Source organism: Ornithorhynchus anatinus, chromosome 12, assembly GCF_004115215.2.
Source record: "Ornithorhynchus anatinus isolate Pmale09 chromosome 12, mOrnAna1.pri.v4, whole genome shotgun sequence".
Classification (NCBI taxonomy): domain Eukaryota; kingdom Metazoa; phylum Chordata; class Mammalia; order Monotremata; family Ornithorhynchidae; genus Ornithorhynchus; species Ornithorhynchus anatinus.
Window position 1 is genome coordinate 55,570,141 of NC_041739.1, and position 15,137 is coordinate 55,585,277.

The window sequence follows — 15,137 nt, forward strand, 5'->3', positions numbered from 1 at the left end:
TTATTAATGGTAATTGTTATTGTGGTGTATTATGGACTTATGAAACAGACACTGTACTAAGCTCTGTGGTGGATACAAGATAATAGGGTCAGACAGTCTCTGTCTCACATGAAGCTAACATCCTGGGGGAGGGAAAACAAGTATGAATCCCCACTTTACAGATAAGGAAACTGAGGCCGAAAGAAGTTAAATGACTTGCTCAAAGTCTCACGTGCAAGTGTTGGAGCCAGAATTAGCACCCAAGTCCCCTGACTCCCAGGCCCAGTGACCTTTCCCCTAGGCCACAGTGCTTCCCTGTGATTTATTTCCCTCTTTAATCTAAGGTACTTGATAGTACTAGCACCATTAAATTCAGATCTGGAATAGTTGTGACTTTCCTACTTGATTTTTCACGCTTGACCCTGTCCATCCCTCACAAGTGAGATGGAGGCACAGTGAAAAGGTTAGCCCAGAGGAGCAAAGTGTGCTGGCTGGGTTGTAGAAGGAGAGAAGGGAGGTACAGTAGGAGGACACAAGGTGATGGACAAGTTTTAAAGCCAGAGGTGAGTTTTTGTTTGACACGGAGGTGGATAGGCAACCACTGGAGTTTTTTGAGCGGGGAGGTGTCATGAATGTTTCTGTAGAAAGAAAATCCAGGCAGCAAAGTGAAATATGGCCTGGAGTGGAGAGAGGCAGGAGATTGGGAGGTCAGAAAGAAGGTCGATGCAATAATCTAGGCGAGACAGGATGAGTGACTGTACTAGTGTGTTGGCAGTTTGTAAGGAGAGGAAAGGGCAGATTTTAGTGACGTTGTGAACGTGAGACCGACCGGATTTGGTGACGACTGGATATGTAGGTAATGAGAGAGGGGAGTCAAGGATAATGCCAAGATCACGGGCTTGTGAGGCGGGAAGGATGGTTGTGCCATCTAAAGTTCGGGAGAGGACAGGGTTTAGGAGGGAAGAGAAGGAGCTCTGTTTTGGACATGTTAGGTTTGAGTTGACTGGAAGACATCCAAGTAAATATGTTTTTAAGACAGGAGGCAAGGTGAGCCCGCAAAGAGGGAGATCAGGTAAGGAGATGTGGATTTGTGTATCATCCACATAGAGATGGTAGCTGAAGCTAAGGGAATGAATGAGTTCTCCAAGGAAAGGAGTATAGATGGAGAATAGAAGGGGACCCCCACAGTTAGAGGATGGGAGGGAGAGGAGGAGCCCATGAAGGAGACTGAGAATGAACAGCCAGAGAGATAAGAAGAGAACCAGGAGAGGACATAGTCAGTGAAGCCAAGGTTGGGTAACATATCCAGGACAAAGTGATGGTCCACAGTGTCAGAGGCAGCTGAGAGGTCGAGGAGGATTATGATGGAGCAGGAGTCGTCGGATTTGGCAAGAAGGAGATCATTGGTAACCTTTGAGAGGGTCGTTTCAGTCGAGTGAAGGAGATGGAAGCCAGATTGGAGGGGGTCCAAGAGAGAGTTGGAGGAGAGGAATTTGAGACAGCTGTGTAGACGACTCACTCAAGGAGTCTGGCGAGGAAAGCTTATTATTAAGAACAAGACTTTCGAGAAACCTACTTTGATTCATGCCATTCACTGGGCTGTTCGCAGAGAAGAGCAAAAACCAGATTTTCCCTGCTCACACAGGGGACAGAGTCAGATGATAAGCCACAGCCACGAGTCTAGAGGATCACCAGAGCCGACAATACAACTCAGCCACAGGATCGTCTTATCTGAGCACTCAATACAGCGGAACAGTGCTCTGCTCATAGCAGGTGCTCTATCACCACTCATGATGTTGAAGGACAGATGTCCACACAGACAACCCGCTGCACAGAGAAAGAAAGAGAGAGAGAGAGAGAGCGTGCATTCTGGTAGCTGGAGGTTCATATTTCTCATCTTGGTTTTCCAGAGTGACCAGACCATGACACATGCTCACAGCTGTTTAATTTCCTCCCTCTAAACTATAAAACAGCTGATCAAACCAAAGCTAAGAATGGTAAGAAGTAATCCAAGTCTCTTTTCTGAAACAGCATGGTGTTTGGGAGTCAGAAGGTCATGGGTTCTAATCCCAACTCCGCCACTTGTCTGCTGTGTGGACTTAGGCAAGTCACTTCACTGCTCTGTGCCTCAGTTACCTCACCTGCAAAATGGGGATTAAGTCTGTGAGCCCGGTGCGGGACAGAGACTATACCCAACCCGATTTCCTTGTACCTATCCTAGTGCTTAGTACAGTGCCTGGCACACAGAAAGCACTTAACCAACTCCACAATTACTATTTTGGCTGGGTTGTAGCCTGCATGATTAAGACCTAAAATGACTATCTTGCCCCAATAGCAAGCAAGCAGGGCATTTCAGACCCCTTGGGCCTGTCATTTCCAACAAACAGAGGTCAAAGCGAGAGAAGAAGTGTGGCCTAGTGGATAGAGCATGGTTCTGGGAGTCAGAAGGATCGGGGTTCTAGTCCCCACTCCACCATTTGTCCGCTGTGTGACCTTGGGCAATGCACTTCACTTCTCTGTTCCTCACTTACCTTATTTGTAAAATGGGGATTAAGGCTGTGAGCCCCAAGTGTTCTTGTATCTATCTTAATGCTTAGTACAGTGCCAGACACAAACAAGCAGTTAAATACAAAACAACAACAAAAAAATATGTTTCACTTTCTGCCCAGCCAAAATGTAATTAACCAATCCAGATAATGTGAATATGGACACAGTCAATGTGAAGATTTATGCCTGCAGTCAATCGTATTGAGTGCTTACTGTCTGAAGAGCACTGTACCAAGTGCAACTGTAAGCTCTTTGTGGGCAGGGCATGTGTCTGTTTATTGTTATATGGTCCTCTCCCAACTGCTTAGTACAGTGATCTGCACACAGTAAGTGCTCAATAAATATTATTGAATGAATATAACAGACACATTCCCCACCCGGAACAAGCTTACAGTCTAGAAGGGGAGACAGACATCAAAAAATCTGGTTGGATACAGCCCCTGTCCCACATGGGGCTCACAGTCTTCATCCCCATTTTACAGATGAGGTAACTGAGGTACAGAGAATAATAATAATAATGTCAGTATTTGTTAAGCGCTTACTATGTGCCAAACACTGTCCTAAGTGCTGGGGTAGATACAAGGTAATCAAGTTATCCCACATGGGGCTCACAGTCTTCGCCCCATTTTACAGATGAGGTAACTGTGGCACAGAGAAGTGAAGCAACTTGCCCAAGGCCACACAGCAGACAAATGGTGGAACTGGGATTAGAACCCATGACTGAGGGAATAGCAACTGGTAGAGAGGGTGGCCAGTGAACTCCAACAGCCGAACTCTGGATGAAACCCGAGGAATTTCACATGGTGCTCCCCGCCATGACCAGAATTGCCAAAATAGTTTGCGGGGGGTGAGGACAGTATCCTGTTTCATTTGTATTGAGTGACGCTTCATTCGGGCCTACAGATGTCAGCAACATGATATCCAAACAGGGCCAGGCTGGGTAAGATGGAAACACAGACGCAAATTCCTTCACTCTTCCATCCTCCTCAGGGCCTACTATTACAGTTCATAATCCTGACGACAGGCTCTAACGATACCCTTGGAAGCTAAATCCCTGTTCTTGGGAAAACCACGAGCCTCATGTCCAGGCCAGGCTGAGCTGTTCCTTTCATCCACTTTGGCGGGTGTAAGGCAGAGCTAGACTTTCCCTCTCAACCCCAAGGGCATGAAAACAAAGCCCCATGTCTGCAAATATGTTTCACCTTCATTTTCAAACATTCATTTCTGCTGAACCCGGTGATTTCTCTAGGCTAAAATCCCCTAATTGTCACCAAGTCGGTAATCGACAGCTGCTGCCTTCTGACCCCTATCCTGACTTCACGTAATATATCGGTATGGCACAGTGGTTGGAAAGGCTCTCTGGAGGTGGAGTCAAATATAGATTTCCATGGCAACAACCTGCCACCATGACAACATGAGGGTCAGGTCTACACAGGCAAGACTTTCTCACTTTGCCCCTTGTCCAAAGTGCCACCAGGAGGCTGGAAGAGGTGCCACATATGATCTTCTCCCTACACGATATTTCTAAAGCACTTTCTAGGTGCAAGGCACTATACTAAGAACTGGGGTGGAGACAAGCAAATCTGGTTGGATTCAGTCCCTTTCCCATTTGGGGTTCCCATCTTAATCCCCATTTTACAGATGAGGTAACTGAGGCACAGAGAAGTGAAGCAACTTGCCCAAGGCCACACAGCAGGCAAGTGGTAGAATTGGGATTAGAACCCATGATCTTCTGATTCCCAGGCCCATGCCCTATCCATTACGCCATGCTGCAGCATGGTCTAGTAGATAGAGCACAGGCCTGGGAGTCAGAAGAACCTGGGTCCTATTCCCTGCTCCACTTCCTGTCAGCTGTGTGACCTCAGGTCATGGACTAATAATAGGTCACATAATAATAATAATAGGTCATGGCAGTATGGACTAATAATAATAACGTTGGTATTTGTTAAGCGCTTCCTATGTGCCAAGCATTGTTCTAAGCGCCGGGGTAGATACAGGGTAATCAGGTTGTCCCAGGTGGGGCTCACAGTCTTCATCCCCATTTTACAGATGGGGGAACTGAGGCACAGAGAAGTGACTTGCCCAAAGTCACACAGCTGACCAGTAGCGGGGCTCGAATTAGAACCCGCAACCTCTGACTCCCAAGCCCGGGCTTGTTCCACTAAGCCACACTGCTACTGTAATGGACAGAGCATGGGCCTGGGAGTCAGAAGGACTTGGGTTCTAAACCCGGCTCTGTAATCTATAAAATGGGGATTAAGACTGTGAGCCCCATGTGGGGACATGGACTGTATCCAACCAGATTACCTTGTATCTACCCCAGTTCTTAAAAGAGTGCCTGCCACATTGTAAGCACAGTGCTTGGTACAGAGTGCTAAACATACCGTAATTATTTAATAACCATAAAACAAATACCATTGATTGATTTCAGCAGGACAAGCTCAAGGACCTCCCAGTAAAATGTGGGCTTAGGAAAGGAAGGGTATAATCTACACGTTTGTTACCAAACCCAAAGGAGGAATTGTTCTTATAGATTTGTTCTTTGCTGGGTTTTAGATGTGGCCCCCTCTTCCATTTCACTTCCATCCTCAAATTTCTATCTTTAAAGAGTAAATGGAATTGGATCCCTGTAAAAGGGAAAGAGGGATCAAATTAAGCACACAGCTGGAGGCTGTTGTAATGTGGAAGCTCTCCTAAGTTCAGCAAAGCCATCTTTCTCAGCTGACAACGCAAGTTACTGAATAGAAAATATAATGGCATTCCGGCGCAAGAACTCAGTTATGCAAGCACCGAGATGATTTTCTTCCGGGGACCATTTCTCCTTTTCAAGTGCTACTGATTCTTCCCGAAAATCACCAGGAAGTGCCTTTGCTAATGCCTTGTTTTTCACTAGGTCAATTCAGGGCTTGTAAGGGAGTCAGAAAACACAGTGGAGATTCAGCCGCTCATTAGGCAGATCCTCAACTCTGCCTCCTCTCTCTTATCCCTCCAGTTCTGAGGTGATTTATGAGTTGATTCATCATAGATTCCTTGTGTTGCCAGATTAAAGCTTCATCATCTGTCTGGAAGTCCAGGTGTGGTCTACAAGAGAAGGAGTGTGAAGAAGGGCCAAGACGACCGGCCCAATTCTTTGGGATGAGCCCAGACCAGGGAATCCGGGAAGGAAAGACAGAAGACTGGGGCAGCGGGAAGCTTCTGGGTCTGTTTTGCTGCACTGGTATAGCAGAGAAGAAGGGAGACATCTTTGTTTACCTCCTGACCCAGGATTCTTTTTGAGGTTTTCATTGTGAGCCCAGCAGGACACATGGAGAATGAATAAAATCAGCCGATGTGGGTAGAATGCTAAATATATGAATAGCGTAGAAAACCTTTTGGACATACCAAATACGCAGGCCTGGAAGTTGGAATTACACACAAGACAGGCACTAGTATCAGCAATCAAATTAGACACCACAGCCATTACCATATTACCATCAAATAACATTCATTGGCCACTTACTGGGAGAACAACACTATAATAAGCACCTCGGAGAGTACAATGGAGTTAGTAGACACAACCCCAGTCTTTGAGGAGTTTACAATCTACAAGGGCAGAAGAGCAGCTAAATTTACAGAAAGGAAGAAGGAAAGTGAATATTTAGACTGTAAGCTCCTTGTGAGCAGAGAATGTGTCTAACCCTGTTATATTGTACTCTCCTAAGCACTTCAGTGCAAGGCTCAGCACACAGTAAACACTCAAATACAACTGACTGATTTAGCTATGTACAAGAGTGTACTTGGTGTTTGAGTACGGAAGTGTGAAGTAAGAGAAAAGTTCTTGAGTAGAAGTTGGGGAAGAGAAGTAATTGGGGAAGCCTACTGGAGGAGATGTGATTTTAAAAAGGCTTAGAATATGAGCAGACTACTGATTTTGTTGATATTCAGGAGGGGAGAGAGTTCCAGGCAGGAGAAAAGCTGTGAACACTTCTCTTCCCCAACAAAAATCTGCATCACCTGTGCACTTGGCCTATATCCCTTAAGCACCTTGATTTTTCCCTCCAACTCTACAGTACTATGAGTCATCTGTAATTTATATGACTGTCAGTCCCCCTCTAGACTGTAACCTCCTTGTTAGGCAGGGATTGTATCTACCTACTCTATTGTATTCTCCCAAGGACTTAGTTCAGTACTCTGTATGCAGTAACTGCTAAATAAATGCAATTGATTGATAGAAACATGGAGTGTACGCTGAGGAATAGTGGGAAGAGAGAGTGGATAAGCTGGAAGGAGAGAACTGATTAAATGCCTCAGGGCCAGTGGTATGCATTTTCTACTTAGCTCATAGAGGAAGGGGTAGTCATTGTAATAATAATAATGTTGGTATATGTTAAGCGCTTACTATATGCCAAGCACTGTTCTAAGCGCGGACTTCTAAGCACAGACACAGTAGGCTTCTGTGGAGAGGGAAGAAGTGAAATGAGATTTTAGGAAAATAACTCAGGCAGCAGGGTGAATTGTGGATGGGAGAGGGGAGAGACAATGCAGAAAGATTTGTGAAAAAGATCTGAAGTCAAGCCCCTGGATCAGCATGGTAGTCATTTTAATGGAGGGTTAGGGTTAATCCTGGGAGCGTAGATTTAGTGACTATCTGAATATTGAATCAAGGTTAATGCCAAGGTCACATGCTTCAGAGACAAGAGAGAGTAGGAAAGGTAAACAGAGTAGAGAGGATTTGGGAGGGAAGTTGAAGAGGGCAGTTAAGGACGTATTGAGTTTGACATGTACAGATTGAGATGTCACAGAGACAAGAGGAAATGCTAGATTGTCGTGGAAGTGAGCGATCACAATTATGTGTACGATTCCAAAATTTACCTTGCTAGAAGTGGCAGTTAAAGACTTGAGAGTAGATGAGCTCTCTGACAGTATGAGTGGAAAGAGAAGGGGACTCAGACCTGAGGCTTGAGGAACTTCCAGAGTTAGGGAGTGAAAGGACGAGGGAAAGCTAGCAAATGACATTGAGAAGGAACTGCCAGAGAGGTAAGAAGAGAACAATAATAATAATAATAATAATGTTGGTATTTGTTAAGCACTTACTTTGTGCAGAGCACTGTTCTAAGCGCTAGGGTAGATACAGGGTATCAGGGTACTAAGAACAGGGAGAGACACAAAATAATCAGGTCAGAAACAGTCCTTGTCCTGTGGCTCACATTCTTATTGGGAGGGAAAACAGGTATTGAATCCCCTATTTTACAGATGAGGAAAGTGAGGTATGAGGACAGCAGACAAGTGGCAAAACTGGGATTAGAATCCATGTCCTCTGATGCCCAGACTTTTTTCATTAGGCTAGGCAACTCAGCCCAGCCCCACATCACTTACGTTCTTATGTGCAATTTATTTACTTAATGTCCATCTCACCCTCTAGATAATAATAATAATAATGTTGGTATTTGTTAAGAGCTTACTATGTGCAGAGCACTGTTTTAAGCGCTGGGGTAGATACAGGGTAATCAGGCTGTCCCATGTGAGGCTCACAGTTAATCCCCATTTTACAGATGAGGTCACTGAGGCACAGAGAAGTTAAGTGACTTGCCCACAGTCAAACAGCTGACAAGTGGCAGAGTGGGGATTCAAACCCATGACCTCTGACTCCCAAGCCCGGGCTCTTTCCAGTGAGACACACTGCTTCTAGATAGTAAGCTCATGTGGGCAGGGAATGTGTTCATATACTGTATTCTCCCAAGTACTTAGTACAGTGCTCTGCACACAGTAAGTGCTCAAATATGATTGACTCAGATTTGAGGTCTATGTGGGACAAGGACTAAGTCCATTATGATTGTCTTGTATCTACCTCAGCACTTAATAAATTCAATGTTATTACATCAGTGCTTGGCACCTTGAAAGTGCTTAATATCACAATTATCGTTACATCTCTTGCCCATATGGATTACTGTAAAAGCCCCATCAGTGATGGATAGTGGCCCAGAAAAATCCAGTCTTTTCCTTCTTAATTGCTGTTTTATGCTCCAAACTATAAATTCTAGGAATAGAATTTAAAAGAAAAAATGATAAGCAGGGTAAGTGAACTGCAATTAAGTGTAAATTACGTAGAGCCGATTATTAAACAACCATCAAACTTATTGTCCTGGTGCTCATTTTTTTATGCTGTGAACATTTCATTTACAAAGGAAATGGAAAAATAAGCCAACTGTTTTCCGATCATAGCTTGCTCTAGACCAGGATGAAATTAAATGGACTTATTCATTCTCATTCTCTCTCTCTCTCTCGTTGGCTCCAAGTTAAACCTTCCAATCACGCTCACCTAAAAGGCCTTAGAATAAATGTGCACAGCTTCACTTCCCTGGAGAGAAGCGTTTGGGTCCAAATTTAGCTGCATTTCCTGCTGCAGGCAGTCCTCCTCCCCAGGAAGGTCTAGTTTTGGCTTAGCAAGAAGGCCACGGGACTCCAAGCTCTGAGCAAGAAATCCTTAGAAGCAGAGACCCCTCCTAGACAGTGACCGAATTCCAATTGCCCTGCACCACTGGGGAAAACTCAGCGAAGCGAAACAGCGTGGCTCAGTGGAAACAGCCCGGGTTTGGGAGTCAGAGGTCGTGGGTTCTAATCCCTGCTCCGCCACTTGTCAGCTGTGTGACTTTGGGCAAGTCGCTTCTCTTCTCTGGGCCTGTTACGTCATCTGTAAAATGGGGGTGAAGACTGTGAGCCCCACGTGGGACAACCTGATCACCTTGTATCCCCCCAGTGCTTAGGACAGTGCTTTGCACCTAGCAAGCGCTTAACAAATGCCATCATGATGAAAACTCCGGGCAAGAGACTGTAGGATCCAATTCAGATTCACTCTCAAGAACCAGCTGTGGCCAGAAACAACTAGCCCCCCTACACCCAAGAGACCCAGAAGCAAAAGGCTCATCTTTCAGGGATGAGGAAACTCTGCCAGGACTCTGATGCCTTGGGGGCTAGAGAGATCTAACTCCCTTCCCAGACTGAACAATGAACTCAAACACCATCCTGGGTGCTCAACCCCCCCACCTGGGATGAAGACATGAACTAGTTTTGAGACACCAAAAAGAGGAAGCAGTGTGGCCTAGTGGAAAGAGCCCAAGCCTGAGAGTCAGAGGAACTGGCTTCTAATCCCAGCTCTGCCACTTGTCTGCTGGGTGACTTGAAGCAAGTCACTTCACTTTTCTGTACCTCAGTTACCTCATCTATAAAATGGGGATTAGGACTGTGAGTCCCATGTGGGACAGGGACTGTGTCTAAGCTGATTATCTTGTATCTATCCCAATGCTTAGTATAGTGTCTGGCATATAGTAAGTGCTTAAATACTAAAAAAAAAACCATTAAAAAAAAAACAAAATACCAATGCTAGATCTCATGAGCTGCCCTCAGAGGACTTGATGGGAATCACCTTCCCTTCCAGCCAGAAAGCCCAGTAAGGAAGGACAAATCCAGGATTCAAGATGGAGGCAGGGGAGAGTACTGTCATAGAGGAGTGCTCCCCTGCCTGACATTTTCACCTTTTATCCCACTCAATTACTCTATGAGCCTCTTTGTTGACCTCCCTGCCCCCTGTCTCTCCCCCCTCCAGTCCACACTTCACTTTGCTGCCCTGATAATTTTTCTACAGAAACATTCAATCTGTATTTCCCCACTCAAGGGCCTCCAGTGGTTGCCCATCCACCTCTGCATGGAAGTGAATTTCATTACCAACAGCTTTAAAGCACTCAACCACCTTTCCCGCTCCTATCTTACCTCACAGCTCTCCTACTACAAGAGAAGCAGCTTGACCTAATGGGAGTGAGCACAAGCCTAGGAGTCAGAAGGACCTGCATTATAATCCCAGCTCCTCCACTTGTCTATGTGATCTTGGGCTTCACTTCTCTGAGCCTCAGCAACCTCACCTATAAAATGGGGATCAAGATCGAGAGCCCCATGTGGGATATGGAACAGGTCCACTCTGATTAGCTTATATCTACTCCAGAGCTTAATACAGTGCCTGGAACATAGTAAATGCTTAACAAACACCACAAAAAAAACCCCAGCACACATACTTTGCTTCCCTAAAGCCAACCTACTCACTGTACTGCAATCTTTTCACTCGCCACCAACATCTTGCCTGGTCTGGAACAGCCTCCCTCTTATCTGACAATCACTCTCCCCACCTTCAAAGCCTTATTGAAGGCACATCTCTGAGAGGCCTTCCCTATGCCCTCGTTTCCTCTTCTCACACTCCCTCCTGTGTCAATCACATTTAGTGAACACTTACTGTGTGCAGAGCACTGTACTATGCACTTGGGAGAATAGTCTAGTCCACAGTCTAGTGCCAGTGTCAACCTTTTGCTTGGATTTGCTACCTTTATTCACCTCTCCCTCAGCCCCACAGCACTTAAGTATATATCTGTGATTTATTTATATTAATGTATGTCTGTCCCCTCTAGATGGAAAGCTCGCTGTGGGCAAGGAACATTTCTACTGCTATATTATACTGTCCCAAGCGCTTAATAAGGTACTCTGCAGACAGTAAGTGCTCAATAAATATGCACTCGATAGAAGCAGCATGGCATAGTGGATAGAGTACAGGCTTGGGAGTCAGAAGGTCATAGATTCCAATCCCAGTTCTGCTACGTGTCTGCTGTGTGATCTTGGGCAAGTCACTTCACTTCTCTGTGCTTCAGTTACCTCACCTGTAAAATGGGGATTGAGACTGTGAGTCCCATGTGGGTCAGGAACTGTGTCCATCCCAATTTGCTTGTATCTACCCAGAGCTTAGTACAGTTCCTGGCACACAGTAAATGCTTAACAAATACCATTATCGTTGTCATTAATTATAAATATGACTGATTGAATCACTTCATCTATTCCCTAACCAGGACCCATCTGGAATGGGCTAACTGCTTATCTTCAGACTCCAAAACGAACTTATCCCTCACCTGTGCAGACAAACCCCAGAAATAATGGAAGATGAGCACTCATATCAGGGGGGCCCACCTCCCTGCTCAGAGCTTTCTGTCCGAGAGGCCCAGCCTGGTGTCCTCAAACCACGTGGAAGTGAAAGCCACATTTCTCAAAAAGAACAAGGAAACTCACCCTCTCGGAGCTCCTAACTGCAGCCCGGCTAGTTTCTTCTGCCTCTGGAGCACAGCCTGTGGCTCAGGTGGGTGGGAGTCGCTCTGGCTTGATTGGTGAGTGGCTGCAGCTGATCAGCAGGTCATTGAGAAGAGGCTGCACGGGCTATTGCTACCATTCCGCTTGGAGCCTACGAAACAGGGAAGATATGAAGCAAGAGGCAGAGGAGGTAAGAGAGAGCAACGAAAGGGGAGCATTGCGGGTGGCCAAGGGCAGATACCTTGATTTCCCACCTCTAGACCTGATCGTGGCTTGATGTCTGCCTCACCTATCTATGAGGCCCCGTGTCTCTCACACTCCGAAAATGTATTTGTTCACCTTTGACCTCGGGCCAAAGTTGGAACAGGTGAAAAAGATTTGTGGGTCAACAAGACAATGATTCCCCCCCCCCCCATTTAATTACTGCTAACTCAAGAAGACTTAACTGAGCAATAAACAGGGTGGTTTGTCAGAATGAAATTGCATTGTTTGCAAAGTACAGGAAGCCAGCACTTAGCGGTCTGTGCCTGGACAGGTACGTCAGCCTGAAAAAAGAAGTAAAGAATGTGCACATGGGACATTTAGCCCCAGAACCACAGTTCTGGGCCAAGTAAACAACTATTGCATCCCTGGCAGGTACACAAAATTATTGGGCATGTCTGGGGCTGTGTTATTAGAGAAACTGGAATGTATCGTCCAAAGGGCAAAGGGATTGAAGGAGAGGAATGGAGGTCTCCTCCTCCAGGAGACATTCCCGGATTAACCCGGCTCTACCAGCTCTATTGTATTGTACTCTCCCAGGATCTTAGTCCACAGTACACACTCAACAAATACTATTGATTGACTTATTAACCCCCCTCACCTCACCTTTCCATCCTTCAACAGTCTAGGCATTTATCTGTTTACTACTAATTGTTATTGATTTAAGCCCGCTCTGCCATTCAATTATGGTAGATACATCCAGTTATATTCCCCATTAAGTTGCATGCCCCTTGAGGGTGGGGAATCACATTTTCCCAGTCTAGTGGAAGGGGCACAGGACTGAGAGTCAGGAGGCCTGGATTCTGAGAAGCAGCGTGGCTCAGTGGAAAGAACTCGGGTTTGGGAGTCAGAGGTCATGGGTTCGAATCCCGGCCCTGCCACTTGTCAGCGGTGGGACTGTGGGCAAGTCACTTCTCTGCACCTCAGTGACCTCATCTGTAAAATGGGGATTAAGACTGTGATCCTCACGTGGGACAACCTAATTACCCTGTATCTACCCCAGCACTTAGAACAGTGCTCGGCACATAGTAAGCGCTTAACAAATATCAACATCATTATTATTATTATTATCCTAGTTCCAATCGGTCCAGTCCAGACCATCTGAATAACTGTGAAGTATGACCACATTCTTTGCAGAATACCTGGGAAACATGGAATAATCATCTGTCCACCGGAACAAGCAATTCTCAAAGAATAGTTTGTTGTTGCCTGTAACACTGTCACCATAATATTGCTGCTCCAGCTTTTTTCCAAATACGGGTGAATCATGTCATATGTTTTTTTTTTCCTTGGAAGGACTCTAAGCAAATACAAGTTGAAAATATTCAATAATACAGGAGCTAGTATGGTCTCATCTTCATCAGTAGTGGAAAGAACTTGGGACTGAGGATCTTGAGACCTAAATTCTAATCCCAGCTTTGCCTCTGGCCTGCTGTGTGACTTTGGTTAAGTCACTTACCTCCTTGGTGCCTCCGCTTCCTCATTTGTAAAATGGGATTAAATACCCGCCTTCCTTCCCTCTTAGATTGTGTGCCCCAGATTACAATTGAGTCTGATCTGATTGCACTGTATCTATGTCGGCACTTAGCATAGTGCTTAGTCCATAGTAAGTACTTAATAAATAGTATAATATATTTTATTATGGTATTTTTAAATGCTTACTATGTATCAAGAGCAATTTAGAGAGCTGGGGCAGATAGAAATTAATCAGGCTGGACATAGTCCCTGTCCCAAATAGGGCTCACAGTCTAAATTGGAGGGCTAAATTTTTAATCCTCATTTTACAATTGAGGAAATTGAGGCACAGAGAAGTTAAGTGACTAGTGTGAGGTCACACAGCAAGCAACTGTAAAAGATAGGATTAGAATTCAGGTTCAGGCTTTCTGCACTGGGTTATACTGCTTCTCAGTGTTTGGTTATTCTGATGGCCAGACTTGAGAACAACAGAAAAAGGTTGTCATTTGAAGGGACATTTATTTCATCCTTATGTTCTCTCCCGACACATAACTGCTGGCAACCCTGACTTGGTTTTCTTTGGGGCACCGTTCACAAATCCACTCACATAATCTGGAGCAAAGAAGAAGTGAGGTAGAACTTCCTATACTATAGTTAATGTTTCTTTGCCCTTTTCAAATTATGACAATCATCCATTGAGTGCTTTCTGTGTTTAAATTATGGGGTCTGTCATCTGGTTTTATACCACACAGTCCAGTTTTCACCTGTCTTGTCCAGTATGTATGCCACTGGATGTATTTAGGGCCAGTATTTATTAGTCAATTAATGGTATTTATTGAGAACTTACTGGATGCAGAACACTGTACTAAGCACTTGGGAAAGTAGAGTACAGCAGAGCTGGTAGGCATACTCTCTGCTCACTGGGAGCATACAGTCCAGAGAGGGAGACAGATATTCATATAAATTATGGATATGATGCTCACTGTGGGCAGGGAATGTGCCTACCAACCCAAGTGCTTAGTACAGTGCTCAGCACACAGTAAACACTCAATAAATACAATCAATTGATGGATATGCCTATAAGTGCTGTGGGAATAAGAGTGGGGTGACGATCAAGTGTTACAAGGGTACAGATCCAAAAGCCTAGGGTAGAAAGGGTAGACAATATATGGACCAGAAGACTGAATGAATGGCTGAAATATATCCCTGAAACAACAAGCATCCCAGCCAAAAATGCCTCAGGCAGAGCGGTTTTCCACCTGAATTTCTGTTACGCATGAATAGCAAAATCAAGGTAGGCCAAAAGCAGTTGAACCTAATTTCTTGATGAGGTTCTTTAAACCCAAACAGGGCTGTCTCCCCGGGCCCCAGTCAGCCCTGAGATGTTGCGGCTGAACCGTCTTGAATAGCTGAACGGCAAGCGCTCAGAAAATAATCCCGATGGACTGATTGACTATTTCATATTGGGTTTCCTATATTCAGTCCCAGAACTAGAGATCTGCCCACAGACATTAAGACATCAGTCTTGCCTCCGCTTCACTACTCTCTCTCATCACTTCGCTGCCTTAGCACCCAGAGCTATTAGAATTCTGGTGTTCTTTCAGGGTCCATAGCAATCTCTGAATCCCTCTCATTTTCAGCAGAATCAGAGACAGCCTTGAAACAAGGCGACAGCTAAAGCCCCATGAAATATGGCCCGGCTACCCTCTCTGCGGTGTGGTCCGGTCTGGAGAAAGAAGTGGAGAGGGAAGACCTTGAAATGCAATAACAGTGATAGACAAGGTTTCCGAGATTCC

At 45.2% G+C, this 15,137-nt stretch overlaps 1 protein-coding gene across 1 annotated transcript in view; it reads right to left on the minus strand.

The window, feature by feature from the left end:
* ARHGAP24 (Rho GTPase activating protein 24) overlaps positions 1-11,735 on the minus strand; it is a 299,225-nt gene extending 287,490 nt beyond the window's left edge. The window contains exon 1 of the mRNA XM_029077189.2: positions 11,608-11,735. The gene's annotated coding sequence lies outside the window, so the exon portion shown is untranslated. The remainder of the gene's footprint in view (positions 1-11,607) is intronic.
* Between the last annotated feature and the right edge of the window lie 3,402 nt (positions 11,736-15,137).